This window comes from Lissotriton helveticus, chromosome 3_1, assembly GCF_964261635.1.
Source record: "Lissotriton helveticus chromosome 3_1, aLisHel1.1, whole genome shotgun sequence".
Lineage (NCBI taxonomy): Eukaryota > Metazoa > Chordata > Amphibia > Caudata > Salamandridae > Lissotriton > Lissotriton helveticus.
In genome coordinates, this window is record NC_136061.1 from 1,818,897,517 (window position 1) to 1,818,912,940 (window position 15,424).

Genomic DNA, 15,424 nt, shown 5'->3' on the forward strand with positions numbered 1-15,424 from the left:
GTAGACGTTTCACAATGATATGAGGTAGGTAATTATACAGCCATAAGTATTAACATAAATATAAACAGACATATGAGGTATTTTTTTTTGGGGATACAGCTTGATATTAAGGAGTACTGGAACTTCCAGTACCAAATAGTTCTGGAATGTAATTTCCCTATGCAGTCTCCCTTCCTGAGTCAGGCGTGGTATAGTACCGTCAGATGTTCTCTCCAGTATCCTTGGTGACTTTCTCTTTACTTACATTACTGTTCTGTTTGGTAACACCTAGGTCATGGTGTTAGTGATGACCTATCTTGTCTATGGTAGGAACTTACTCATTAAGAAGATCTTATCTTCCCTCTTAAATGTTGTCGTGTTTGGAATTTTCCTAATGTTTGGAGGGAGTGAGTTCCAGATTCCTCCAGTAAGAACCCCTCTACCACCATGTACTTATTTCACTAAGTCACAATATAGTACATGTATATCAATCCGGGTAGTGCCACCTTTAGCCTTCACCCTTTCTACGTCAAAAAATTGGGTACAGATAATGGCAAAATGTTCTTCAGAAGTAATGAGATCATGAACAAGAGAATACCATGAATCTCCTCTACAGCACCACCCACAAGAACACCCTAAATGTATCAACTTCACACCCCTGCACAACCAGCTTAGGATTGAGTGCAGAAAGCCTAGCAAACTATCACACATACATCCCAGCTTTATCATATGATTGAGTTGAAAGGTGAATGGGCAATAACGATGACTTTAAATTATGTTTTCAGCTTGTCACAATTGCAGTCTGTTCATGAATAAAGAGCAAATGTCAGGCTGTATCACCTGACACATTTCTGTTTATTCCTTTAAGATGTGGATGGATGTTTACAAAATTCTTTAACTTTACAGTCAAAGATTTAATAGTAAAGTGGACTAGTTGACAGGCTTTTTTGTAGTGGTAAAGGGAGTGTGAAAACAAAGCCTGTAAGCTGTCAGTTGTTTTGAAACACACAACAACTTTTAAATACCTGTAAATGAACTGTGCAAATGTTTCAAAACATATCAGCAGTTATGAAACAACAAATTGATCACTTGTTTTAAATGCAGAAGTATGCTGGAAACAGAGTTTTATAGGATCAAAACAATCAAGACACTTTACTTGGTGATGTTCAAATGATACATATTTGCTGAAACCCACATGTCCACACATTATTGTTTGTGCGCTATATAGTTTTATCAGTAAACCCGTATGTTCGCATTTTGCTGCCATTCCAAAGGAAAATGTTCTGTCTGTAAAAGACGGTGTCTCCTTCTGACCTACAATAATGCCTCACCAATATATACAGTTTCTAGTCTGTAGCACACTTCTGTGCATCAATGAGAATCTGCAGTTTACAGCTCACAGAAATTATACAGCCAAATCAGGATACTATTTCCTATATACAGGTAAAATAAGGAGGGCTGATACAGGGCTAGCCAGGGCATTATCTCGTAATACTCTCACAGGGAGGGACGGGGGGCTTAATAGGTCCAGCATACAGGCCCCCAGGCAACTGATAAAGAGCAAGAAATGCTGGTCCTAGGGGTGACGAAGAGGGGGGTATAAAGGGGGCGGGTCACGCTCGGCCTGGCACCCTACGGAAACCAGCCATCACTGACGTGGCCGGCCCCCTTTTCTCCCCACTCTTCGTCACCCCTGGGAACAGCATATCTTTCTCTTCATCATTATATAGTAATGTCATATACTATCTAACCATCTGGTCCACAATATTACCACAACACTCAGCAGTCTGCATCCAATTATAGCTCATGCAGGCTGGTTACCCTGCGTGGCTTTTCCTGTCCTTGTAAATGCGGCCCCTTTACATGCAGGTCTTTGCATGAAAGGGGCATTCCCTAGGTGCTGCTATGGGTGTTCCCACGCAACACCCATGGAACTTAACACATTTCCAGATTTACGAGAAATCATAAACCTAGAAATGTGTCTGAATGCTATGCCGCCCCTGGGGAGGCGTGGGGAGGCACAACAATGAGAAATTTATTCATTTCTCCTCGTTTTTTTCCTCTTTCTATGCATGCTATATTCAACAGCACACATAGAATGAGGAAAACACCTCTGGTGATTGTTTATGTACAGGAAAGTGTCCCTTCCTGCACATAAACAATCATTAAAAAAATTACGTTTTGCAAGTTACATGTGTGCTATTGCAGCACACACTGAAGTTGAAAAACATCACTTCAAAGTGTTTATGTGCAAGAAGGGAACCCCTACTGCACGTAAACAATGTGTAAGGGTTCCTGTGTCGCTGCATGGCAGCCCATTGTGCGCCAGCGCAGTGGAGAGTACAGGAATGTGACATAATATTGTAAATATCTTGCATCCCTGTGCTTTGAAAATGCTGCAGCATGAGGCAGGCAAAGGGCTTGCGGTCCCACGCTGTGGCACTTTCTTGTAAATTAGACCCTTAGAGTTCAGAAGTGGGCATGGGTAAGCACTGTGTGATAAAAGTTAATTTATTTCCAGCTTCAGACATCTGTAACAGACATTTTTTTAACTCTTCTGAACTTTATTAATTCTGATGTATCCCTGAATTCAAACATATAAATGCCTTAAAATCTTAAGAAGATTCATTGGTGCCAGACTTCGGGCTGAAATTATCTGCGGTTCTGAGACTTGTGGAATAAATGATAAGGACACTCAAGCGGGTCCAAATCGTTTGAAGAGTGCTGACTGACCTCCCACTTCAATCCCCTGGGCTGCAGAGGACCAGGATGCCCCAGAGTGGCCTCATCTATGTGACTGTGAAGCTTCTGAAGACTACTCTGTGAAAGGTGTGAGAGTACTGCCACTAGTCTGTTGAGTATTTGTCCCTCACATTTGAGCTAGGTGTCTCGATCATCAATCAATAATTTGTAAAGCGCACAACATACCCGTGAGGGTCTCAAGGCGCTGGGGGGGTGCTACTGATCGAACAGCCAGGTCTTGAGTATCCTCCTGAAGGTCAGCAGGTCTTGGGTCTGTCGTAGGCTCAGTGGGAGGGTGTTCCATGTCTTGGCGGCGAGGTGGGAGAAGGATCTCCCACCAGTGATTGTTCTTCAGATGCGCGGGACAGTGGCGAGTGAGAGGTCGGCAGAGCGTAGCTGGCGGTTGAGGATGTAGAAGGAGAGCCGTCTGTTGAAGTAGGCTGGGCCGGTCTTGTGGAGTGCCATGTGTGCGTGGGTGAGGAGCTTGAAGGATATCCTCTTGTTGACGGGGAGCCAGTGCAGGTTTCTCAGGTGGAGGGTGATGTGGCCATGGCGTGGTACGTCGAGGATCAGTCGTGCAGAGGCGTTTTGGATGAGTTGTAGTCGTTTGATGAGCTTGGTCGGGGCTCCCACGTAGCGGGCGTTTCCGTAGTAGAGTCTGCTGCTGACGAGGGCCTGTGTGACTGTCTTTCTTGTATCTGTCGGGATCCATCTGTAGATCTTGCAGAGCATGTGGAGGGTGTTGAAGCAGGAGGAGGAGACAGCGTTGACTTGCTTGGTCATTAAGAACATTGAGTCGAGGATGATTCCAAGGTTGTGTGCGTTGTCGGTATGAAGATCATAAGACCTGGCTCTTCCTCGGGTGCCCTGACCTTTACAAAGCAACAGTTTCAATATCACATATGATGCAACTGACAGCCCTGTTCTCCTAACCTTTTAAAAGTGATGTAATGCTTTTTTTTTCTTTGATGATCAAGTCCCTTCTGCATTTCTGGTCCTTACCAGTCATTTGACTGACCTTATCCATGCCCTACCAGCAATTCAGAAGTAAATGTCTGCTTCAAGTGGCTGATTCTGTTCCAGCCGCACACAGGATTTTGGGGGCCCTGGGCAAAAAAATATTTTCGGGGCACCTGTTTGGAGCAACTTTTACATTTATTAAGCCCTAAATGACAAATAACCTACCCCTATATGTTAAAAAATGAAAATAGAAACAGACAGAAGTGAGAAAGAGAAACAAAATACTTTTTCAGGGGTCCTTTGAAAGTTGGGGGTCCTGGGCAATTGACTCCTTTGCCCAAGCCTTAACCCCTTCGACGCTCATGACGAGCTGGGCTCGTCATGAGGTAGCCTCCTCGCACGCTCATGACGAGCCCAGCTCGTCATGAATAATGGGTTTTTGCATATTCCAGCATAGCAGGGGAAAATGCGCCGCAACGATGCGGTTAAAACATCTCTGGCCACACAAGTCTTTCAGAGGTACCAACTTTCCTCATGTGACTTTAGTCTATTACCATGGGAAACTAACATTCACTCAATACAGCAAAAGCAAAAATGTCAGGTTGGCAAATATTACAAACATTGGGGCTGCTCCCCTGCTGAAGGAGTGGCATTTCAATACAATTCACATCCCTTCTAATCAGTATATCTAGATATATAAATGCATTCTCAAAGCTGCATTTAGCAAGACACCTTCGGTGCTGCAGTGTTCCCCTCCAGACACTTATAAAGACACTACGGCACCGTTGTGCTCCTTTTCACATCTCATTTACAAGACCCAAAGAGGGTAGGGCTGCTCCAGGGACAGCCAGAGATTGTATTGTATACATTTTATATAGCACTTAATACCCCATAAGGGTATGAAGAAGTAGGTCAGCCAGGGGCGGCTCCTCCGTTGAAGCAGAGCTGTGCCACCCCACTTAAAATCTCCCCCAAAACTCCAGAGATGAAAAATAAAATGATAGTTCATTAACATTTAAATTTTTCATTCCACTTGACGATAGATAGATAGATAGATAGATAGATAGATAGATAGATAGAGAATTTTATTGCACAATTAATTAAAACCATTGCAATGAAACCACATATAAACATACAATATAAAAATGTTATTCCCTTATTGAACAGGATAAAAAGACAAGTTGTTTCAATCAATTATGCAAAGATTAAGAAAATGGAAACCCCATTTTGGTTACTATAAACATAAAAACCTTAAGGAGTTCAAAAGGTGTCCCAGCATTACAAGTTAAAGTTCTATATGATGGATGAGTCCAGAGAAGCCCTTATTGCCACAATAGCACACATGTAACTTGCAAAACGTCAAATATTTCATGAACTGAGACGAGTGTCAGGATGGGGGCGGGGTTGCAGCTGACTGACTTCAGCAGCGATGGGGGTGGGCTGTCTAATGCACTGTTTAAAGTGTGCATGTCTTTTTGGCTGACCGTCTTCCAACGGCTAGCCACACATGTGCACTTTAAACCTCTCAACCCAACTGTCTTGAGACAGCTAGGTTGAGAGAAACTGCAGGCCTCCAGTGTACTGTGAAGCACTGAGTGAGGCTGCTCCATCCAATCATGGCGGCAAGGAAGTTCTAGCCTTCGGTTCCAGTTCCTTCAAAGAAGAGGTTCGTAGATTCCAGTCGCCACTGACGTCAGCAGGTTATAAGCATCCTACACCATGGTGGAGTGCTTGATTTGAAAAGTGTTGAACTGGAGTGTGGCAATGCAGGAAGCATGTTGGTATGCATTATAAGTTACTACACTGGTGCTCTTATATTCTCTTAGGCTGCTGTGGCTAGGGGTGTAATGGTATGAAATTGAGTGGGAGACAGAGTGCATGCATGTATTGCTGTTATACTTGAGTGTCAAACTCACCACATGAAAATTGGTTCAATTTCAAATGAATTTTCGGAACACATCTAAGAAAGATCATCCGGTCACTCTCCAAATGCCTAATAATGACACATAATTTTTACAGTGACACAAAGCACCCGCTCAGCAAAAGTGGCATTTCAGTTTATGGTACAAAGTTTCCTGCCTTCCTGATGGAGAACTCGAAGTATAGCAGGCCGCTTCCATCATGCAAGTAGAGAAGATTTTTCCACTGACCTGGCAGCAGCAGAACCTCTGCCATACTTCATATGAGACTCTATGCATTAGGTTCATCATCAAAATAAGTCTTCCATGGTTTGTTTGCAATTATAGGATCATGCATATTAGGTCATAAAGTTTTTAAGGATCTGTCGGCATTGGCACAACTTATATAAGCTCTAACAACACTCTCAATAAAAACGTCAACATCCGCCCACCAAAACCATTTTAATAGCTAATTTAGGGCCATATAATCAAGAAAGGGCGATACATTATCGCCACTTTTATCGTCAGGAAACTGCCGCTAAAGCGACGATAGATGGCTTGAAAATATGCCGTTGTGAATTCCCATAGAAGCCCAGGTTAACACCAGAATCTGGGCTTCTATGGGAATTCACAAGGGCATATTATCAAGCCCATTATCGCCGCTTTAGCGGCAGTTTCCTGCCGATAAAAGCGACGATAATGTATCGCCCTTTCTTGATAATATGGCCCTTAGTTTTTACTATACCTCCATGTCCCTCAATGTTTGGTTATGGTGTGTCTCAAAGTAACTGATGGAAGGGCCCTATCTCCTCTCTTTACCATTCCTTTGCTGGAAATCAATGCATTCCTTATTTCCCAAGTGTTTCAACTCTGGCTTTAGTATTCTCCTTATCAGCCAACCTCATTTCACATTGCGAATCACTACTTGCATAACACAGTCATTTTTATGCTTTTCCATCCATTCATTACTTTTACTCTATGACAGAAATACCATCATCTTGACTCCAAGTAATCTTGTAATCCGGCCATTCATCGTCCATACTATCCATAATATGCACAGGCATTCGAGATAAAAAAAATCTGGCATTATATTTTTTTCTCTTTGTGTATGAAGTCTTCCAACCCAATTGACATTTATGTTATTCATGCAGCGCAATTAGACATACTTTCAGTGGTGGCCAATTCAACTATTGGTTTGTGGTCATTACATTACTAAACATAGTTACCACAAATAAATGATCTAAAGTGCTCTAGTGCCTGTACACACCTTTCAACTACTGAATATATATATTTTTATAAGGTGACATGGCTCTCAAAGCATATGCAATTATCACCTACCTTCCATCCTCATGTTCCTGTGAAAGTACTCCGCCTGGTTAGTCCCCTGCAGCTAGCATCAGTGGTCACCACACTTGGGAGGTTAGGGTCAGACCATACCAAAGCTAGTGCATCAGCTATTGTCCCTTTGACATCTTCAAAATCTTCTTGACATATACTGCTTCACACACATTTACTCTTATTTTTCAATCATTTCTGAATTTTGAAGGTCTCACGGGCTAATTTGTTTTACATATGTTGCATAAGATTCTGCTAGCCCGAGAAAAGGTCTTAGTTCCCCTTTGTTTGAGGGAGAAGGTGCTTTTGAACTGCTTCTATAAATGTAGGTTTCGGAGCAACACCATCCCACTTAGAACATGGCCAAAATAGGTAACAGATTGTACTGCAAACTTGCATTTAGTATACTCGACAGTTACTAATTTCTGCTCCAAAATTCTTAATACCTTTTCAAAAATGTTATAGTGTTCTGCTTTATCCTTTTCTTTCCCAATAAACCCTGAATTCCGTCATCTGCCATTGTGGCTTCTTCCTAATCTCATATGTATATCTTGTCTCCATCTACGGGGGTCGTGTATGCCATATCTCTAATTGTGTATGCGGCCAGTTCTCAGGGTAACAGGCATTAGTATTTTCCTCTAATTCCATGTAAATTTGTTATAAAGAGCAATATCATCTATTTCTAATCATGTGTAGCACCAGTCTCATTATGAAAGGGAATATAGTGGTCATAGTCTATTATCATTTACAACCATGTTTCAATGTTAGAAGGAAGTGTGCTGTCTCTGTCATCGTATGTCACCATATCTAAGTGCAAAACAGAAGTGTGAGGTACGTGTCATCCCATATGAACTCCATGTCTCAAAACGTATGTGCATTTCGTGTGTGTGTGTGTGTGTGTGTATGTGTCTCATCCCACATTCCATCATGTCTCATTAATGGATGTGTATGGTGTGTCCCTCATCCTACATTCCATCATGTCTCGTTGATGGATGTGTGTGGTGTGTCCCTCATCCCATATGCCACCACATCTTGTAAGGGGTGTGCATAATCTGTTTCTAATCTTTCTTGCCACCATGTCTCAATAGAGCTGAAAGGTGAATACAGTCTCTTGTTCAATGTACATGTTGTAGGTGCACTGGTTACCTGACTCTAACTCAAGATATGTCTCAATAAGAGAAATGTTGTTGTATGCTTCTGCTCCCACATAACACCACTATTGAACCTGTCCCTTTTTCCAGGGTCCCCACTTTCCGGTTTATGCCTTCTGTTGCTGTACCCATTTTTATGCGTAATACGACTCTGTGCAGTTTTTCCAGGGTAACCAGTGGTAAAGTCCTTGTGCTCTCTCCTTGAGACATGGTAAATTTGGCTTGCACCTAATTGGCACATTCAGTTTACTTGTAAGCCCCTAGTAAATGGTACTACATGTGCCCAGGGCCTTTAAACCAAATGTCACTAGAGGGCCTGCATCACAAATTGTGCCACCTGCTGAAGTAGCCTTTTCAAACATGTCTCAGGCCTGCAAGTGCAGCCTGTGTTGCAGTTTAAACTGCCATTTCGACCTGGCAAAATACAGTCCTATAAGTGAAAAACTTGTTTTTCACATTGTAAGGCCTAGCTCTCCCATTGACTGGGTTACCTTATTATATTTAAAAAGTGATAACATTTGATTGGGAGCAGATAGAGCTATGGGGGTTACACTCTGCAAATGCTACTTTTACAAAGTTGGCATTTTCTTGTCCTAATCATTTGTGCCTTCTCCAAGTGTCCTGTGTCACATGACTATGAATGGCTGTGCTTTTGCAGTCTGTGCATTCCTCCCTGACTGTGAAAAAATAAGGGACTAAGAGGCATATGTGTGAAACTATTTCACGTTCGCAAATGCTGCGAATCACAAAAAAACTGTGTTTGTGAAATAGAGAAACGCAATGTATCACACATTTTCACATTGCAAATTAAGAAACCGCATTTTGTTGCGATTTCTTAATTTGCGGGACCAGAAATCTGCGAATATCCTTGTGAATTCACAGTCTGCGATACGCAGGCTGCGAAAATCGCAAGTTGAGAAATCGCAATTTAAGAAGTCGCTAAGGAATGTATGAAAAAATTGCAAATTGCGAATTTTAAAAACAGGCCAACAATGCAACAGGGACTTCCACAATGGCAGCGCAATATGTGATAGCCAGGAGGCTGCGAATTCGGGCAGCAGCGCAGAGGAGGGGGCGACAGGAATGGATCTTCAGAGTGCGCATCACTCTGTTCCAGCAGACTGAGGAGGAGATCCATGAGAAGTACAGGCTGGACACAAAGACCAGTTTAGACCTGATAGAGGAGCTGAAACCCTATCTGGAACACCCAACCCGCATGACCCAAACCATTCCCACTCATGTGCAGGTCCTGTGCTCACTGCACCTAATGGCCTCAGGGAGTTTTCTAGGGGTGATAGCTGTGGCAGGTGGGGTCTCACAGAGTTGCCTGTCGCGCTTCTTCCATGCATTCTTAGATGCAATGCTACAGTGGTTACAACATGCAATTCCCTAGCACACAACAGGCATTTCAGCAAATAAAACTGGACTTTTACAAGATTGCACCATTCCCCCACATAATTGGCTGCATAGATGGGACCCATGTGGCCCTCACACCCCCATCAACCAATGAATATGTATTCAGAAACCGTAAATCATACCATTCCCTGAACATGCAGGTCATCTGCAATGCCAAACATATCATCAATGACATTGTAGCCAAATACCCAGGCAGTACTCATGGCTCCTTCATCTTTAGACATAGTGGGATACACAGACGTCTGAATGCTGGCAACTTTGGTGAGGACTACCTGCTAGATAAATGCAGGGCACACATCCCTACATACAGTACATCTTTGGGGGTGGGACATTGACTCACCTCTTGTTTTCATCCCTGCAGGTGACAGTGCATTTGCAGTGCGGGACTTCATCCTGACCCTGTACCTAAATCCAGCCAATACAAGGGAGAGGAGATACAACCGTGCACACAAATATATGCGGTGTGTAATGGAGCAGATGTTTGGGATCCTGAAGAGCCACGTCCGCTGCCTGCATAAAAGCGGAGGAGCACTCAAATACAGCCCTGAGACCTGCTGCAAGATTGTGGCTACCTGTGCAATGCTCCACAACATAGCAATGAGAAAAGGCATCCTAATAGAACTGAGTGATACAGCCTCGGACGATGATGGCCCAGGTCCCCCTAGCAGAACAGCAGTTGGAGTTGGGGCAGCTGCCGGACGGCAGAGATGGGCTGGGATCACGCAGAACTACTTCTAGGTGAGTAATGATGACATGAGGCAACATACATTTTGTAGCAGATATGTGTTTATTCACACCTTTAACTGCAGGATGAAAGTTTGTCACACAGTCTGACCAACACAATGAGTGTCACTGTCCGTAGCACATGTTAGGTCCACAGTGCAGGTAGTCAGGCAAGTCTTGAGTCTTGTAGGAATGGGTTGCTTCACCCATTTGTGTGACTCATTGTTCCAAATTCACCTCCTTCTTGGATGAACTGCTGCAGGCCGTTCTTGGGGCTGATTGCCCTCCCTTGGGTCCACAGGTGCTGCACACGGTCTCCTACTGCGCCTTCTTGGATCTGGCACTGGTGGGGTGATACTGCCCCTATTGGATGTCTCCTCACTCTCCCCTGTGGCCATGAGTGCTGTGCCACCTGCTTTTTCCGTCTGCAGTTGTTCAACGGCAGTGGTGACCTGTGCAGGCCTTGTGCAACGTCATGGCAGCAGTGGGACATCTCCACTTGCATTCTGATGCTGCAACGTGTCAGCTGGTTGGTGGCAGTGCACAGGCGGTTCACTGCCTTGGTATTGCTTTGCAGACAGAGGTTTGAGCGTTGGCTAGCCCTGTGCCTGGCTGCCTGGTCCCTGTTTAATGTTGCACAGAGTTCACGGATGGCACCTGCCATGCCCATCATGTCCTCCCCCAAGTAGCACAGCCTTTTTTTCGTTCGGCATAGCTGACGGTTAATGGACCTCATTGATTTGTGTTGCAGGCGCTGAATCTGCAGCATGCTTCCCTCCAGTCCTGCAAACAATGTGGTATCTTCATCAGTGGCACAGCTGGTCCTGGCCCTTGACCTGCGTCTGACTGCTCCTGCCTCCCTATGTTGGGGTGTGTGCTGCTCACGCACTTGGGTGACACGCTGCTCTGACTCTGCCTGTCCATCCTCCTCCCCCGTGGACTGTGGTTCATCCTCCAGTGGTGGCAGTGGTGGCAAAATGGTGCACTTCCTATGTGGGACAGGTGTTGCCTCTGTGTCTGAGTCTGAGTCCCCATGATGTGCCAGGTCATCCAAATGTTCGGAATCCTCGCAGCCTGTGCTGTCTTCCTGTGTCCTGGCTTGTTCTGTTGATGGAAAGGGGAATATATGATTTTGTGACTTTGTCTGCATTTCCCTCTCAATAAAGTGTCCTGCATTTGTATTGGCTAACTGCTATCTCTCACTTTTAACATCGCTAGGTCTCATTACCCCACTATTATGCATCTGACTACGTCTCCCATGATGCATTGCTGTGTGTGCTTGAAAAAGTGGACCAGTGTGACATGTGTAGTTTGTGTTTGTTGCCTTCCTGACTTGGCATGCATCTTAGTTTGGCTGGTGGATGAAGGGTCAGTGCTGGCGCTCTCGGGCAGGAAGGTTGATTCCACCAACTCCTCATGGGGTGTTGAGTGGGTGGCAGTAGATGTTCCACACCCAGTCTTGTTGGCCTCCGCCAGCCTGGCTGCCACCTTCTCCTTCGACCTTTGCCACATGTCATATCAGTGCTTCTTTAACTCCTCCACTGTGCGCTGGGTCACACCAACTGCATTGACCTTTTCCTGAATGTCCAGCCAGATCCTCCTCTTCCTGGACTCAGGTACTCGGAGTGCCTTCTTGCCAAATAAGAGTTCATGGCTGCACACCATCTCCTCTATAATCACCTCCTGCTCCCTTTCACTGAATTTCTGTTTTCTTTTTCTTCCAGCACCCTCCTTGTCCTGTTTGCCCTGGGACTCCATTGTTGCAGTTTCACTGGTGTGCTCACTCCTCTGCCTCTCTTCACAGCCTCTGCCTCTGCCTCAGGCAATCAGGTGCAGCAAATCACTCCCACTTCCTGGGTGTGATGTCATCAAGCTGCACCTGAATTGCAGATTCCCTAAATTTGTGATTTCTTATTTGCGAAATTTGCAATTAAGGAATCGCAAGAACGTGATTCTCAGAATTTTCTATGATTTTTAAGGAATGGCAAACAGTTAGCGTCTTTTTATTTACATCGCGATTAGCGAGTCTCAAAATGCAATTCGCAAAAAATCGCATTTTGAGAATCGCTTATCAGAGTTTTGATACATATGCCCCTATGTGTGGGTAGGATGGGCTATTCCGCCAGGATGACTGGGGCACAGCTGGGCCTTGCCCCAGTTATACTTCAAAGGGCTTGCCTCCAGCACACCCAAAGGAGCCTGGCAATAAACAATTGTCACCCCCAGAAGCCTTGACAGAGGAAAAGAAGAACTTTCCAGAACCAGATGTGGGGATAGCATAGGGAATTCCCCCACTTCGAAGGCTGGCACCAGGTATAAATATTGGAATGTCAGAGTCACTTACACTCCTGGGTCTGTGGAAATTATGGGAGGTGTTCTGCTTTGCTTACTAGAGGACTGACAAGCTCTCTAAAAAAGAAGGCTGGACCTTTTCCCTTTATCCCCATACGACTTGAAGGACCATTTGACTCACCTTCTGTCTGAGCTACGAGGAGGACACAACAAGCTCCAGAGGCCTCCCTGCAACTGCACAGATGGCCTGCTGCATTGGACCTGCCTGGACCTGCTTGTGCCATGCTGGCCTCTTCTGGGGTGAGTTCCTGATCCCCAAGAAGTGCCCCCTAGGTCCTGGTCCTTTGGCTGACATCAGTCTAACCTCCTTGTTGGACATGGCCCTTTTTGGCTAAAGTTCCCTAAACTTTTGTCCTTCCCCCTAGACCTTTTTTCTGACATGGTGTTGCCAACTTAGATGCTTTGGGCACTTTGCCATTGCTGATCAGTGTTAATGTACAAGTGCTTCCTGTATAAAGTGTTATGGTAATTGGTTGTCCATAATTGGTATGATTGCCTTACTAATAAAGTCCCTAGTAAAGTGCACTATATGTTCCAGGGCTGGTAATGCCAATGCTACTCGTGAGCCTGCAGCACTAATTGTGCCACCCACACAAGTAGCCCTAAAGAGAGAACTCAGGCCTGCCACTGCAGTGCCTGCGTGCAGTCTGCTAACTGCCATGTTGTCTTGACAAGTGCACCCACTTGCCAGACCTTACCATTCCCTTTCCATGCACATCAGACACCCCTATGGTAGGCCCAAGGTACCCCCCTGGCAGGGTGAAATGTCTGTGAAAGGTAGGACATGTACTGAGGTGTGTACCATGTCCTGACAGTGAGAAATACTCTCCATTTCGTTTTTCACTGTTGCAAGGCCAACTTGCCCATAGGACAGAATGGGGAAGGCTGTGTAATATGTTTCCAGCCTATCTTCCCATAGGCTAAAGATGGATAGGTGAAGTTTAGTGCGCCTGAACTCACAATTTAATAACCCATCTTTTTGTGAAGGTGGTTTTTGCATTGTGTGTTTAGAAACCACGCTTTTAGAAGTGGCTGTTTTTTTTGTTTTAACAATTCTGTGTGTCTCTGCCTGGTTGTGGATTAACTGTCTGGATTTGAATGGGATAGGATCTGGGAAGTGTTTTGACCCTGGGGAGGGGTAGGTGAGACAGCAACAGGCTGACCCGCCATGGAGTGTAGGGGGGAGGAGTAGCCTCCTGGATGGGAGGAGGCCTGGGCTGCTGCCATAAAAGAATGGCTCCACCTCCTGCTGAGTGTCTGAGGAACCAGACCCCCACTATCAAAGGAAGAAGGTGCCCCTGAACACAAAGACTTCAAAGACTTTTGGGGTATAACTTTGAGAGCTGAAACCCCTGAACTTTGGACTGATCAAGACTGAAAAGGATTGCAACTAATTCGTGGTCAAGGGTAACCTCTGACAAGGAAGAACAGCTGAAGAGACTGAAGAGAAGGACTGACCCTTGCTCTGTGTTCTGGGGCTGGCCTGCAGTTTGCTAATTTAACTAAGGGGAGGATAAGGGACTTTGCTGTGTGCTGTGTCCCCCTGCTTGAAAAAGGAAGTTGCTGTGTGCTGTGTCCTGAAGTAACTTGTCTCCAAGGGCCTGAGGAGAGCTGTCTCGCTGTTGTGGAAACTCAGGAACATCAAAGTATCCACGTGTGTCTCAGCAACGCTGTGTGAGTGTGTTTTTTGCAGCCTGATACCTTTGTAAACATTGCCCCGGGACTGTGAAGCCCTAAATGATTTAGTAAAGATAAGGAAGTTGTGAGGTAATTGTGATCGTTGTTCGCAAGAGGAATCTGCCCAAGATCGTCAGCAACGGAGAAGGCAGAGCCATAACCTGTCCGGCTACAGCATCTCCTTGCATCGGAGCTGCGTCGTCATTGGGAGCGCCCAGCAGGACGTCCGACGAGCGGAGAGAGAAAGAGAGAGAGCATGGCAGCGCCTCCCCCAGGTAAGGCTTGGACTCCTGTCGGGAGCTGAAAGCGTGTGGGACCTGGGGAGGCGTGCAGGAGAAGTACAGGAGTGTTCCCGTCTCTCTCCCGTTTCATCGCGTTAGACGCACTGAGTCCTCTAGCGGCCCGGACCTGCCCGGCAGAATTGGGGCCGCCCTTGGAAGTTCAGGACTGTTGTCTGTGGTTGGGGCCTAGTGGTTCCCGCGCTAATCGCGTCGATTGTCCTGGTAAAGTTCCTGATTGAATTATTCTTGCATTACGAACTGCCTTATTGCTTGCATTAAGGAGTGTGTTATACTTGCATTACGAACTGCCTGACTATGTGCATTGAGGATTGCATTATTCTTGCATTATGAACTTCCTGATTACTTGCATTGAGGATTGCATTATTCTTGCTTTATGAACTGCCTGATGACTTGCATTGAGGATTGCATTATTCTTGCATTACGAACAGCATTAGTCTGACAATACAAACTGCATTATGAACTGCATAGCATACATTAGGCTCATTTATACCACAAGAACCTACAAGTGTTTGTTGGCTAATAACCGGCAAAGTGAAATATTACAAATACGCATATGTTGGATTTCTTATCGTTTGATCTTACCATATTTTTCTTCTTGATAAAGATACGCTATTTTCATACATCAGTGTGGTGTCCATTTGTGGTGTTATCCTGTGTCACTGGGAGTGTGATTGCAAATACTTTACACATTGCCTTGAAGAGAAGTCTGGCTGCTCATGCAAAACTACCAAGGGGTGAGCAGGGGCTATCAAAGAGGGTGTCCCTCCTTTCTCTGGCTAGAAGCAAGGGTGCCTATTTGGACTAAGGTAACTGCCTCAGCCAACTAGAGAACCACAGTTTTAACAGTCCTCCTAAGAAGAAAGGTGAAATCCTGAGGTATTGGGCTCTT